Source organism: Narcine bancroftii, chromosome 1 (genome assembly GCF_036971445.1).
Source record: "Narcine bancroftii isolate sNarBan1 chromosome 1, sNarBan1.hap1, whole genome shotgun sequence".
Taxonomy (NCBI): Eukaryota; Metazoa; Chordata; class Chondrichthyes; order Torpediniformes; family Narcinidae; genus Narcine; species Narcine bancroftii.
Window position 1 is genome coordinate 111,170,636 of NC_091469.1, and position 15,840 is coordinate 111,186,475.

The window sequence follows — 15,840 nt, forward strand, 5'->3', positions numbered from 1 at the left end:
AACCCGCAGCACTAGCATTTCTAGTCTCCACACAATATAAGCAGCGCATTTGTCTGTTACATTGGAGTGAGGGGGAAGTTAGTCTGGCAGTGCCCGGAGGAGGTTCAAGGAAGGTAGGTAGGCAGCACCTCACCACCCCTCACCCCTCTGAACAAGTTTTCGAACATCAGATTGTGTCCTCTGTGACTACCCTAATGCCCCCCGATTAGACTTGTTCTGATACCGACCCTGTCAACAGTCATGTCTTAGTTACTTCCCTCACCCATTCAAATTTCACCCCTTTGAAATGCCTTTTCCTCCATTTTTTCTGCACTAATCCCAAACTTGCCATCAAACCTGCAGACAAGGGTGCCGCTGTTGTGGTCTGCCACACTGGCTTTTATCTTACCAAAGCCCGATGATAACTCTCAGGCACCTCCTCTTACTTACCCCTTCAACAGGACCTCACTAAATCTAATGAAATCATGCTCTATCTCTGAACTCATCACTACTAGTCATCTCCCTTCCATGGCCTCCAACCTCATATTTTTACCAACCACACCCTGACCAGTTCTGTTCCTATGCAAGATTCATTAACCCAATTGTCGTGATAGACCCATTGTTTCCATGTGCTCCTGGTCCACTGAACTGGAATCCACTTACCTTGACTCCATTTTGTCCTCGTTTTCCAGTCCTTCCCCATATGTCCTCCATCACTTCAACAACTTTCATTTCCTTGAACTCAAGTGTCTCATCTTCACGATGGACATCAATCACTATACACCGCCATCCCCCATACCGAGGGCCTCGAAGCCCTTCATTGCTTCCTTGACAATCATCCCAACCAATCCCCCTCCACTACCACCCTCATCTGACCGGCAGAACTTCTTATCACCTGTGACTCATCCCTCCGCATCGGATAGACTGGGCACAGACTGGGAGATCGCTTTGTTGAGCACCTGGGCTCTGTCCACCGCAATAGTGGGGATCTCCCCATGGCAACCCATTTCAATTCCCCACCCCATTCTCATGCCAATGTGTCTGTTCAAGATCTCGGGCACTGTCAGATAGGCAGCATGCAAATTGGATGAACAATGCCTCATATTCCACCTGGGCACCCTCCAATCGGATGGCATTAATATCGACTTTTCCAGTTTCTGCAAGCCCCCTCCATCTTTTCCTATTTCTCCTTCCTCTAGCTCTATCCCTCTCTTGCTCTCTCTTTCCCTTACTGTGCCTCCATTCCTCCAGCTCTGCACCCCCTCTCCTGATCGATTCTCACCTTTTCTCTCCTGTCCTCCTATCCATGTCCAATTTGCACCTTTTATTTGTTGGTTTTTTGCTCCTTCCACCTGGTCTTTCTTCTCCACAGCCTTTTAATTCAGATGCCTACCTGCGTTTTACTCCTACCTTGAAGAAGGGCTCAGGTCTGAAACATTTGTTATATATTCTATGGACGCTGCGAGCCCTGCTGACTTCCTCCAGCATTTCTGTGTTTTTACTACAATTGACCATCTTTAGACTTTCGTGTTTCACTCCATCTGACCCAAGTTCGACAGATCTCAAACAAGTGAAGAATTCCTTGTCTTTTTCCCAGGAAGGGGAAAAGTCTTTACACACTTCCTATTTTGATGGATCCTCATGCTTGTGATCATTATTTTATTCCAAATCCCTGAATGAATAACTTGGAGTGAGATTGGGAGTTTGGAGTGCAGAAAATGTGGACGGAGGTGGTGAGGCACTGACTGAGAAATGAAGCACGTCATTACCTTCCTGAAACTTTCACAATCTCCTGCTCTAAAATGTTCCCTTCTTCCATGACACCATTAAGATCATCAAAATCATGTTCATTCACTTCCTCCTCGTTTCACGGTCCCATGTCTTCAGGTGCAGTCATATGTGGAATTTCATGCAGATGGGGAAAATTAATTTAGAATGGGGGAAGCAGACATACCTTGAGGTAATAGGGACTGAAATGCTTCATCGAGCTGGTTGTGCTTATTGAAGGCATCCACTAATCTGCTGCCTTCACTCAGAGCCAAAGGATTTATTCCGGCAACTCCATGGCCGGTTTCTATCTTTAATGGTGTGATGGAACGCGGTACTGCAGGCATGACCTCACTGGACTGGGCAGGCTGGCCCGCCTTCCAAACCTGTAGCTCTTCCCCGTAGGATCCCTAATAAAGGCTCCTCCCTCCATACCTGCCTTGGACATGAGCCAGCATCACGTAGATGCATGCCAAGGTTTTCTGGTTAATAAAGCCTTTGTCTGTGGATGGTCATTGATCGTGCCACAAATGGGTATTGACACAGTTTTCTTCCACAGCAAGACTTGGTAAATTGAATGTTTGGAGGAGGTCTAGAATGTTCTGCTCATCAACAGTGACGACATTTGTAATGCATGGCCACTTCTCATTTCTGCATGACCTAGCAATTGTTACCTTTGTCCAGGTTTAGAAGACGCGCATAAAAAGTGATATGTTCATATACGAGCCAACCCATCATCAACTTGCTTCTTTGTGGCTCCTCCAGTCACTGTTACAATTCTTAGCTTTATCAAGGTTTTGCTCTTAATTTAACACATCTCAGCAAATTCTTCTTCAGCTGCAAAGAAATGAATGAGCTGAATCAGTGCTGGACATAACTCGCAGCATCACACAATACAAGCATAAATTATGCATGGATTTCTGGTCTTATTTTGGTATAACTTTAAGCCCTGAATCTACATAAAATTATCAAGCAGAAAGTTTGGCTGGACATCAATGCATGATTCATTATCCTTCACGCAAAGCAGTGTGTATTAACTATGTACCAGTCCAACACTGTGACTAAATGTAAAAATTAACTGCTTTGACAAAAATGGAATTCTTTTGTTTTTAATATCATTTTTAAAAATTATTTTTTATCTGCTTTACCAATTAAAGGGAAATATGACATACTGATATATTGATGACTTTTGGGGGGGAAAATAAACATTGCAAACGCATTATGAAAAAGGTCAATCAAGAAAAATCCGCATCCTTCAAAATGAAATGTATTAATGGCCCTCTTCAAAGACCCTATTTGCTAAGGCAAGCTGCTTTAAAACTGGTAAATATTGTTCATTTCTCAGGCAATCTTCGAGTCAGTATTTTCTTCTTAATCACAGAGATTTTTGTGCTGCGTAGGATTTATTTCTCAGAATTATTGATTAATAGTACTAGAAATATTTGATAACTTGCCTTGCAGATAACTTTAATTAAACCTTTGTCAATCTTTTCCAGGCTTCTCCTTCTGTATTAAATAGTTCCGTGTCTAGACTTCATTGCTTCCTTTTGCAAATAACTGAGTCATTTTTTTAAAAAATGTCTGGGCCAACAAATATTTGCCTCCTCATAGAGTGTTAAGAAGGTAGAGGTGCTCATTTGCAATAAAAGAGAGATTTGTTGTCCTGCAACATTCTGTATTGCTAACATTAAATGCATGTGATTGAGTTTCTAAAGATAAAGGGTGTCCTTTCTCTTTTTACCAGAAGCCAAATTTTAGTTCACTTCCACTATGAGTAAACATGTTCAAACAGCTTCCAAATACTTCCTGAAGAACTATTTGGATCTGCATCGTAACTTTTAATAAAATTATGGATTCCACATGAGGGTTAAATCATGAGTAAGCTTTGGAGTTAAATGAAGTGATTAGTTTGCCATTTCAAGACACAACACAAAAAGATGAATATCTTAGGAATTTTATGGCTCCTTTCAAAGCACAGTAAATGAATGGAGCATGGCAAGTCAATGAACATTTTGTTTAACAGTCTGAAAGTACACAATTTTTGTTCAGCATGAGTCCCAACATCAGTTCAGATAGACAGTTCAGTTGTCTTAGATGAGTTTGACTAAATGGCCTGTTCCAATGGTTTAAAGCTCTTTGACTCTAAGATATTATGTACCATAGGATACCTCTGCTCTCAGAAGTCTTCCTTTAAAACTCACAAAAGAAATCAAGTAAGTAAGGGTAATTGGTTATGGATGAAAAGGGATTGAGATGAGACCGAGGTAGGCATTGATGAGAGAGGGAAGGTCATAAATCTGTTAACTTTAGGCAGAGAGTTTGGTCGCTGGCAGAGTTCAGAGTCGTGGATCACATTAAGAAGGCTGGGGAAGTTGAAATTTTTGGGGAGGGAGTGGTTGAATGAAGAACTGGTTTGGGGTCAGGCAGAAAATTGTGTGGGTATTGACTGAGGGCGGCATGGTTACCATAGTGGTTAGTACAAACCTGTTACAGAGCCAGCAATAGGGATTTGCCTCCGCCACCGTATCGAAGAAGTTTGCACGTTCTCTCTTTGTCTGCATGGGTTTCCTCTGGGTGCTCCGGTTTGCTCTCATTCTCCAAACTGTATAGGGTTGTAGGTTAATTGGGCAGCACGGGCTTGTGGGCCAGAAGGGCCTGTTACTGTGCTGTATGTCAAAATTTAAACCTGAAATGTGTTGAGCAAAGTATCAGGGGAGTGGATTAGGCAACAAATCACGGGCAGACTTTGGATTGTGAGGGCTCAGGAGTGGGATTGTTGGTGAAGGGGTTTTGAGGGAGATTGGATGAAGCCCACAATTTCCATTGTGATTTTTTAAATTGAAATTGAAACATTTAGCACACCATATCATGAACTAATTTCAAGGCCAAGCAAATTGTGGGAAGCCCTTCCCACTTTGCAGTTTTCCAAAAGAAGAATGACTTCTTAATTTCTTCATGGCAATGATGGAGGATGAAATGTTGAGCCAATTTTAGTTTATTCAATAAAAATAATAAAGAAGTAAGTGCTGTACTCACAATATTTAAAAAAAAGTGTGCAGATGGAGTCAAGTTGAAGTCTATTGTCAAATGTAATAAGGAACAGTGATGAAGTTTGTTTTATGAGCAGTCCAAGCTAGTCATCTCATACATATGAAGCAGTAAGACAGTACGGAGTGCAGAATTACAAGAGAGAAAGTTGGAGCAGAACAAAGCCAGCATAATGCTACAAGTGTGAAGTTTATTCAGGAATCTGATAAGAGTAGTAAAGAAACTGACCTTGAATCTGATGATGCATGATCTCATATATGTGAATCTTCCTGATTGGTGGGGTATGAAGAGTCTATGGTTGGGTTGGGATGAGTTTTATTTTAACATGTTGGCTGCTTGTCCAAGGCACTGGGAAGTATAGATGGAGTTGATGGTGGGGTGGGGGTGAGGATGAGGTTTGTGTACATGTGATGGACACAACTCTTTGCAGTTTCTCACGGACGGAAGAAAAGTCCACCTCTAAATTTGGATAAGATTATTAAAAGATTTATAAAAAAAATTGTTGAGGGAGATAATGTTCAAAGTTGTAGGCTCAATCTCCTGGACTGATTAAAAACCAAGGCTCAGGCTTTAAATCTCAGCTTTAAGCTGCTTGATGCTTTTAGCAATTTGTTAGTGTAGATCTAATTTACAAAGAGTTGCTATTAACACAAGAAATGAAAATGTGAGCCTACAGGTTGCAGAGATATGGATGATGGTGTCCGATTTGCTGGGAATATTATTTGGGTAATATTGTCAGAGTTCATTTATGGTTAGTGAACTAGATGTGTGGGTTTGAATGCGAACCATATTCCTACTCATTTGCTCAGGAAAATTCAGTCAATCAAGGTAAGCATAGATACTATTGAGTACAACTTGCCCAGCTGGTAAACTTGTCACACACTAATCACCAGTAGAGCCGCATGTCAGCACCTTAAGAAGTATTTTGCATGCATTAACACCCCAATGTTCAAACTTTCCAGGTTTTAAGAGCAAAGCACAAACTGCTGGAAGAACTTGGTGTGTTTCCAAGGTTTTAAATTTCAATACATTCCTGTAAAAACACAAGAACTACAGATGCTGGCATCCATGAGTAAACAAACACTGGAGCATCCAGGTAGAGGAACGGCCAGCCAATGTTTCAGCTCGGGACCCTTTGAAGAAACCAAAGTGAGAAATAGCACTAGCAAGTATTTTTTTTAAAAAAGAGGACCTGGAGGTGCCATGAAAGTATATTGGCTCAAGTTTTTTCTTTAAAAAAAGGTGAATTTACCTTTTAAGATGACAACCTGTAATGCCGATTCCCACGGTGCCTTTATGCAGAGCTGAGTTGAGAGCCGGCTTCCAGAGCTGAAGGAGGCGGGGTGAGTGGTGCAGTAGTGTCGTCCACCACTGTCCCTCAAACATACGTGCCTAGAAGGGAAAGCGGCCTTTACTTGAAGACAGCGACCGAAGAGAAGGAATGTGCACTAGTAGAGATCTGTGCCACCAGTCTGGACGGCGGAACCACAGCTGTGGTTTCGACAGGGGAAGATCAAGGTGGATGTGACTAGCTATTATCACCTCGTCAGTACCTTGGACCAAGCCACTGCCAAACAAATTCCAAATTACTTGCAATTGTGTGCTGTTATTTCGTGTTCATCAGCCACCACTGCATTTTCAGTGGCTACAATTATTCAGTAACAAATAATGTGCAAAGTGTCCTTAAATTAGACTCTGATTGAATCTGTGGGTTGAAACCTCCGATGGTGAAGTGGTAGTAGCTCTTCCTGAACCTAGTGATACAGATCTTGTGGCACTGTACCATTTTCCTCATGGCAGCAGCAAGAAAAGAGCCTGTCCTGAGTGGTGTAGATCCTTGATGATTGCTGTTGCTCTCCAATGACAGAGTTCCATATAGTTCTTCTCAATGGTGGGGAGAATTTTGCCTGTGATGGACTGTGCTGTATCCATTACCTTTTGCAGGGCTCTCCGCCCAGAGATATTGGTGTTCCCATACCAGGCCATGATGGTGCCAGTCAGCACACTTTCCACCACACATCTGTAGATGTTTGCCAAGGTTTCTGATGTCATACTGAACCTCCAAAAACTCCTAAGAAAGTAGAGGTGCTGATGTGTTTTCTTCATGATGACATTAGTATGTTGGGTCCTGGAAAGGTCTTCCGAGATAGTGAGTCCCAGGTGTTTAAATCCCCTCACATCCCCACCTCTGATTTCCCCCAATAATCACAGGATTGTACACCTCTGGTTTTCCTTTCCTAATGTCTACAATCAGCTCCTTGGTTTTGATGACATTGAGAGTGAGGTTGTCATTCATACACTATTCAACAACACTTTCAATCTCCTGAATCATACTGACTCATTTTTAAATGATATTGTTTTTGTACTGCGCCATGCAGTTGTGGGTGTAAAATGAGTAGAGCAGTGCACTAAGAACGAGGCTCTGTGGTGCTAATCCAGAAATTGTGGAGGAGGTGTTCTTACCAATCCTCACTGATTGTGGTCTGGAGGTGAGAAAATCCAGGATCCAGTTACACAGTGGAGTATTGAGGCCCAGGTCTTTCAGTTTGCTGATCAATTTTGAGAGGATTAAGGTGAAAATGTTAAACTGTAGTCAATAAAGTGCATCCTGATATATGTGTTTATGCTGTCCGGTGTTCCAAGGTTTTGTGTAGAGCCAGTGAGATGGTATCTGCTGTAGACCTATTGCTATGATAGGCAAATTGGAAACTATCCAAGTCACTGCTCAGAGAGGAGCTGATATGCTTAAACCCTAGCCTTTGAAAACACTTCATCACTTTGGATGTGAGTGCTACTGATTGGTAGTCATTTAAGCATGTTACCACATTCTTCTGGGGCACCGGTATGATTGACACCTGTTCGAAATGGGTGGGTACCACACCATGTTGGAGTGAGATTTTGAAGATATCAATGTGGGTCTGTGCCCAACTTGGCAGTGCCTATGTTCAGCTGTGGCCATGATGAGTTGCAGATTCTGGAGAAGCAGCAGAGTGGCACAGGGCATCAGTCACTGGGAGAATACCACCCCCTGTTTAGAATAAGAAGCAGAGGAAATGACCCTATAGGATGGTGGCCACAGCAGTGGACCGGTGAGGGGCTCTGTGACTGAAGGACCCTACAAGCTGTAGACCAGGGGTGTCAAACTCAAATTCACGGAGGGCCAAAATTAAAAACTTGGACTAAGTCGAGGGCCGAACTAAATATTTATTGAAAATTTTCAACAACATCTGCATGTTTTCTCTTCTTTCAACATATGTAATGTTAAACTTTTTCTTATTAAAATAAGTGTTTAATAATAGTTTTGGATAAACCTTTCCAGAAGCATCAACAAATGAGAAATAAAATATTCAATAAATAATATTTCTCTATAGAGGATTTGTCAAATGTTGCTAGTGTGCTGTCGAATAGTAAAATCTGAGGGCTATTGAGAATGTAGGAGAATAACATGATTCCTGAAACAATCAAATGGGTGACTGATTGTGGGCATGAACTCTAGCAGGGTTATTTGCCATGCCCTTTTTCCATTGGTACAGATATCCTTTGATTTACACACTTTTCAAGTTTTATGCCTAATGAGCTTGTATCCAGGTGCAGGACCATTTTTAACCAGGAATATATTTATCACTGTGAGATGAAACTATTGGAAGATCATTTTACCCTGAGATTAAAGTTCATAATACTTACTCAGGCCTGTGTGCGGGAGGGCGGGGTTTGCGGGCGATCAGGTTGGACAACGACAGTGCGGGGGCATCGGCTCTCGCTACAGGGCGGCATCTTGGCGGATCAGCGGCCCCGTCACTGTGAGTCGCGGGTCGGCCTGTGGCAGGGAGGGGGAGTGGGCAACGGTCCTGGCGAGGTCAGGCCCGAGGCCTCCGGTTCCGGGCGCTGGGAAGCGGCCTTGGCTTCCCCTGACACCAGCCAGGCCCCAAAACCAGAGTCCACGGTGAGACCCTGCAATGTAAACATAGGAGGTGGGGGCGATTAGCAGGCTGACACCAATGCATTCTGGGATTTATAGTATTAGCTGTGCATGCGCTATACTGGTGCGGCGGCCAGCGGGCCACCTCCAATACATTTTTGAAATGATCTTGCGGGCTAAATATAATTATATCGTGGGCCAAATTTGGCCCGCGGGCCAGAGTTTGACATGTGTGCTGTAGACAGTCAGTGATGCGGTCAAGGGAATCATAGAATTGTGATTCATGAGGGTGCTTATGCCAAGAAGGACTCGCAAAAGGCCTTGGGCACTGAAGACTTCCTGATCGTTTCGGAGCAGTGGAACTGGAGCTCTGGTTGCTGATCAATTGAACAGGGTTCTGTGTGGGTACAGGGGTAGAAGAGAATGCACCAATGCAGTCATTGATGAAGAGGAGAAAGAGATGGGGAATGGTATTGAAACATGATTGGAACAGAAGCTGTTCCAAATAAGCAACAATAAAAAATGTAGGAATAGTTGGGGCTCATGCCTGTGCCCCTGCCTACATCATGGATTTGGATAAAACGGTAGGTGTTAAAAGAGAAGTCATTAAGGATGAATCAGAGTTCCATGGTGGAGGAGAGGGGGACAGAATAGATCTATGTTTCCGAAAGAAACAGAGCATTCTGAGGCCTTCCTGATTGCAAATGGATGTGTGCAAGAACTGCACTTCCATGGTGACTAGAAGGTGGTGGAGGCCAGGGAATTAGAAGTTTTCAAAAAGGTGGAAAGCATGCATGGTATCATGGACAAGGTGGAGGAGGCAAGATAGTGCTGAGGAGATGAATTTGGTTAGGCAGGAGCAGGCAGAAACAATGGGTCTGCTAAGGCTTCAAAATATTCTTCATGGGTTCAAATATACTGTATAGAAACAGTGCTGGTAAATGATACCTTTAAACATATACAGGACATCCTATGCTTTGTATTCCTGCAGCAGCTATTCTTGTTAAAAATAAATCTATTTTAGTATGAATATAATTTCCATCTGATTCAAATAATAACAGTGGCAAAACTATATAGAGGGGACAAATTGCTTTATTTTCCACTCAGCAGAGCATTTCTCTAGAAATGCCTGATTGAGCTTTGAAAATAAATGTTGAATTCCAACTTTTCCCCACACTTCATTATTAATGCAGTACTTAACACATTATTTGCAATTTGATGCCAAGCCACTTTGGTTTGACTGCAATCACACTTGCATGCAGTGTTTACAAATTGCATCACTATTGATTCTGTAATGTAAATTACTGAAGGTTATGGATATGTGGAGTATAGTTTCAGTTTAGATTGGGATAATAAAGGCAATCTTGCAAAGTACAGTCATGGTGACCATTCAAGGTGAAGGACCGTACATGGATGAGAGAGGGAACCAGAGCACAAGAATTCACTTGTGAGAAGCAGAAAATTCCAGGACTTGGGTCCATGGTATTTGTAAACATTACAGAAGGAGATCAAGGGTTAAATGGCCAATCTTTCAAAATAGGTGGGTGGTGGGGGTTTAAGTTCATCATAGCAAGTTCCTTCAATTCATTTATTTTTCAAATATATATAATATTCATAAAATAGAAAGTGATACAGTACAAGAGATGTCATTGTTTTCGTTCAGTATATCAAGCATTCATTTTATTCATTTAAAATATTTACATAACGTCAACATAATATCCGTGGGTCATTCTCACACATCTCATTAGCAATGGTTATGAGAAGTTAATGTCTAGTGGTAGGAGGATGCTAAACTCTGACCTTTCCACACAGTTGGCTGCAACAAGCTTCAGTGTGCCTTTCTTTCAGTGTCTAATCTTGAACCTTTTACAGTTTTCAGTTGTAGACCACTTGCAGGAGGAAGTCCAGCAACAATCGAATACTGTTTCAATCCCTGGGAACAACCCATAGAATCTCAGCCTTGCAGGTGATCCTCAATGGATCTGTACATTGTACTTTTGTATATGACAATAAACTCTCATCTTTATCACTTCAACAAAAATCCCATTGAAAATAGTTGGTAATGCCATTCAGTGTCAAGGGTAAATGGTTAGTTTCTCTCTTGTGTGATGGTCATGTTGTGGTGCAGAAAATATTTGCCACATTTTCAATATATGGCTTTTTTGGTCTTACTGCATGCAAGCATACTGTTCTTCATTTGCTGAGGAGGTATGCATAGAGTTGAAATTGTGCAGACATCAGCAAACATGCCCACTTCTGACCTTCTGATGAAAGATCATTGATGAAGCTGCTGAGGATGGTGTGACCAAGATATTGGTTTGAGGAACTCCTACATGGGTGTCTTGGGGGTAGGATGATTGACCTGTGACAAGTCAAATCAAGTCACCTTTATATCATAACCACTAATAATGCAGTAAAGCTGAGCTAGTGTTTCTCCAATACCATGACTGCAACTACAACCTTTGAGCATAGCGTAACACTAACTACCAGAGACATATCCATTGATGGTCGCTAACCAGTTTCACCAGGCCACCTTGATGCACACTTGTCTTTGTTTCACTGGTAGTCACTCCCAGCTAACCTTTAGAATTCATTTCTTTGGTTCCATCTTTGGGCCTGGACTCTGAAATTTGCTGCACTTTCACAGATGATGGATCTCATGATTCAATTTGGAGTTGCAAATCCAAGAATTTGTACAACAGGTTGGTGATCACATCTCATTGGATGTCAAACAAATAAGGGTTGATCAGTCGTGGCTACTGGAATCTTGTGGAAAACTTCACCAGAACCCATACAAAATACATAGCATATGATCTGAAGGCAGCCAGGGAGAAAATAAATAAAACCACAATTGTTTGTTCTAAATTTATTGGGGTGCTGGACTGTGCACTGCCGGGGGTGTGGGGGTGGGGTTGAATCTCTGTTGAAATCAAATTTCATTGTGATTTTGTATAAAGAGAAATCCCAGAGAGTGATTTTCAGCAAAAAAAATGCTTTATTTAATGTATTTTTAAAATAAGCATTCTTGATCTAGTAGTTAACCATCAAACCAGAACATTTGTTCTGAAGCTATTTCCAAGGTTATCCTGAAATAAAACATAAGGATTAGGAGCAAGAGTTGATTGCATTGTTCCACCTTGAGCCTGTGCTTCAACTCAATGCACTTATTGGAGTAGTATCAATGACATTAACTACACTGCTCCCGAGCATTATCCAGAGCTCAAAAATCTATTTATCTCAGCCTTAAATTCATTTCCTGATTCAGGTTCCACAGCTCACTGAAGTACACAATTCCAATGATTCACACATGTTCTCAAGAAAAAAAATTCTCTTCACCTCAGTGTGCAATGATAACTTTATCCTGAGGCTATGCTTTCTAGTTCAACATTCCCATAATGTATTATTTCAACATCTACATGGTCAAGCCCTTTAAAGATTTTAGATATTTAATTAATTCTCATTCTTCTAACTCACAGAAAGCATACGCCTGACTTAATCAATTATTCCTCAAAGATTAATGTCCTCATCCTGGGAATCAACCTGATGATGTTTTTCTACACAGCCTCCAACGTGGATTTATACAGATTTCTTTAAATGCAGGACCAAAACTGTTGATAATAACATGGCTGTGATCTCCTCAACTGGATGAATGTTGGAACAAGACTTGGTTAAAGTGGATTAGCAAGCAGGGCAGTGATAGATAATTCTGTAAGTTGTTACAGAAGATTGGATGCAGGAATAAAGAAGATGGCGATAAAAAAGAAAATATGGACACAAAAATATATATCGCAAATTTAGAGAAGCTAAGGGAATGAATGGAAAGACTTTGACATTAGGAAGATGGGTATGTGGATTTTAAAATAGGGCTACTTGCAAATTACAAAAGATTCAAGGTCTGGATGTTTGAAACCTGACTCTCATGCGAGAGACTTAAGCAGGGAAGAACTTAACTTAGCCTGTGACATCACGGGCACCGGTCTTCATCCCATTGAGGACATTTGCAAGAGGTGGTGTCTTAAGAAAGCAGCGCCTATCCACAAGGACCCCACCACCCAGGCTATTCCCCCACTCTGCTACCATTGGGAAATGGTACAGGAGTCTGAAGACAAGCACTCAGCGGCACAAAGACAGCTCCTTCCCCCTGCTGTCAAATTTCTGAATGAACCATTAACCGTAGACACAACCTTACTTTTGTCTTTTTCTTGCACTAATTTTCTTATCTAATGTGGTTACACTTTGATGCTGCCACAAAACAACTAATTTTTGTATGACAATAAATTCTGATTCTTAAGAAAGTTTGCAGTTTAGTCAGTCAGCATTTTATTACAATTTTAAAACCGTTAAAATAAAGCCATAAACACAAAATTGTGTTTCTCCAGAACAAGATGCTACTTAATAACATATTATACATAAGACCAAGCAAAGAAGCAGCAAAATGGTGCTATAGCAAGATTGCTGAGATTGTAGTTGAATGCACAAAAGTGCCGGAGAAACTCAGCATCCTTTCTGGCAAAGACGTGAGACGAGCTGTTACTGACTGTTCTTTGGCTTGGCTTCGCGGACGAAGATTTATGGAGTGGTAACGTCCATGTCAGCTGCAGGCTCGTTTGTGGCTGACAAGTCCGATGCGGGACAGGCAGACGCGGTTGCAGCGGTTGCAGGGGAAAATTGGTTGGTTGGGGTTGGGTGTTGGGTTTTTCCTCCTTTGTCTTTTGTCAGTGAGGTGGGCTCTGTTACAGTAACCATCTCCTGTTATGTCTGAAACCACATCAACATTGAGGCTCCTGTCCAGCCCACCAGCCTGAGCACACATTCCCATAGGCTGAGCAGGGGAAGCTATAAACTGCAGCACCTCAATTTCACTTTTTCTTTGCCATGTAGTTGCAGGTAAGGGACTAGCAACCCTTTAAGCTAACCAGGGTGTCACTGTAGACACAGCAGGCTCTGGTATTATAGCTGTGCTCCCAATTATCAGGGGTATAGGAGCGTGTATACCCCTGTAGGTAGGCCATGTGTAGGGTACCCTCTGTAGTCTAATCCCCTTTTCCCTACAGGTGTATTCTGGGGTCGGAAGCTGGTTGCGTTCCCCCTCTTCTCTCCTGGAACTGCTTCTTATTGCTTGCTGCTGGATTTAGGTTCCAACTGCTTGTAAATTGCTAATTACTTTGCTTTGTGTTGTTAATTGTTCCTGATCTGCCACTGTGTTGCATGGGTAGCCAGTCTATTTGTTTCTGTTTTAATAAATCATTTAGTTACCCACTCCCTGTGTCCTGGGCTCATTTCCTTCTGAACCCCAAATGAATTTCAACACAACACTGACTATTTTTTATTCTTTTGGAAACTGAAGAAAGAGCTCACAAGATCGAAATAATCGATGAATATGTTTTTATTAGATTTTTGTTCATTACTTTGGGGCATTTAAAAATGTTTTATAGCCAGGAAAGTACATCTTACAGTGTAAACACTATGCATGTGCACGATGTACGAGAATATTTTTAACATGCTGAATGTGCACAATTAATAGGAGGCGTGAGAGAGTCAAATCAGCAATTTTAGCAGGTGTGGGAATATAATAGCGTCATTGAAAGGACGTGCGCAATTTATAGCGAGCATGGAAATGTTATATCCAGTATGAGCATATAATAGCATCATTGAAAGAACGCACACAATTTATAGCGGGCGTGAGAAATTTTGATTTTGGGCATATCTCTTTGTACTGAATACTGTGGTATTGCTATAAATAGGGCGCCTGCAAGCTCACACCAAGACACAAGAGAAACTTGTCCGTGAACTACTCTTTGCAGATGATGCCGCTTTAGTTGCCCATTCAGAGCCAGCTCTTCAGCGCTTGACGTCCTGCTTTGCGGAAACTGCCACAATGTTTGGCCTGGAAGTCAGCCTGAAGAAAACTGAGGTCCTCCATCAGCCAGCTCCCCACCATGACTACCAGCCCCCCCACATCTCCATCGGGCACACAAAACTCAAAACGGTCAACCAGTTTACCTATCTCGGCTGCACCATTTCATCAGATGCAAGGATCGACAATGAGATAGACAACAGACTCGCCAAGGCAAATAGCGCCTTTGGAAGACTACACAAAAGAGTCTGGAAAAACAACCAACTGAAAAACCTCACAAAGATAAGCGTATACAGAGCCGTTGTCATACCCACACTCCTGTTCGGCTCCGAATCATGGGTCCTCTACCGGCACCACCTACGGCTCCTAGAACGCTTCCACCAGCGTTGTCTCCGCTCCATCCTCAACATCCATTGGAGCGCTCACACCCCTAACGTCGAGGTACTCGAGATGGCAGAGGTCGACAGCATCGAGTCCACGCTGCTGAAGATTCAGCTGCGCTGGATGGGTCACGTCTCCAGAATGGAGGACCATCGCCTTCCCAAGATCGTATTATATGGCGAGCTCTCCACTGGCCACCGTGACAGAGGTGCACCAAAGAAAAGGTACAAGGACTGCCTAAAGAAATCTCTTGGTGCCTGCCACATTGACCACCGCCAGTGGGCTGATAACGCCTCAAACCGTGCATCTTGGCGCCTCACAGTTTGGCGGGCAGCAGCCTCCTTTGAAGAAGACCGCAGAGCCCACCTCACTGACAAAAGGCAAAGGAGGAAAAACCCAACACCCAACCCCAACCAACCAATTTTCCCTTGCAACCGCTGCAATCGTGTCTGCCTGTCCCGCATCGGACTGGTCAGCCACAAACGAGCCTGCAGCTGACGTGGACTTTTTACCCCCTCCATAAATCTTCGTCCGCGAAGCCAAGCCAAAGAAAGAAACTTAACAATGTTAATTGCTCAGATTCGTCCCCGAGGAAAGAGATTAACATATCAAATACCTCTGATTTGAGACAGCAAAAAAGAATTAAAATCCTGCTCAACTCTGAAGCCTGTCTTCGATCTATTTAATTGATTCCTCTCCAAAGCTTGTTAATGTGTTGTAGCAGGATATCATCTATTTAATAGGTGATTGACACCTTTGGGGGGAATTGATTGGGTGTAAATTGCGGGAGATTAACTGTGGCAGATACTGGATGTGTCTCATGTCCCATTTAAATGCAAATTGCTTTGTCAGTCTGAATTTAGAATACTCCACCTGCACGGTACATGTG

The 15,840-nt window shown here is 42.4% G+C and overlaps 1 protein-coding gene across 11 annotated transcripts in view; it reads left to right on the plus strand.

Moving 5' to 3' along the window:
• Nucleotides 1-15,840, plus strand: part of LOC138762617 (EGF-like repeat and discoidin I-like domain-containing protein 3) — a 320,962-nt gene that overhangs the window by 45,730 nt on the left and 259,392 nt on the right. The gene's annotated exons all lie outside the window — the stretch shown is intronic.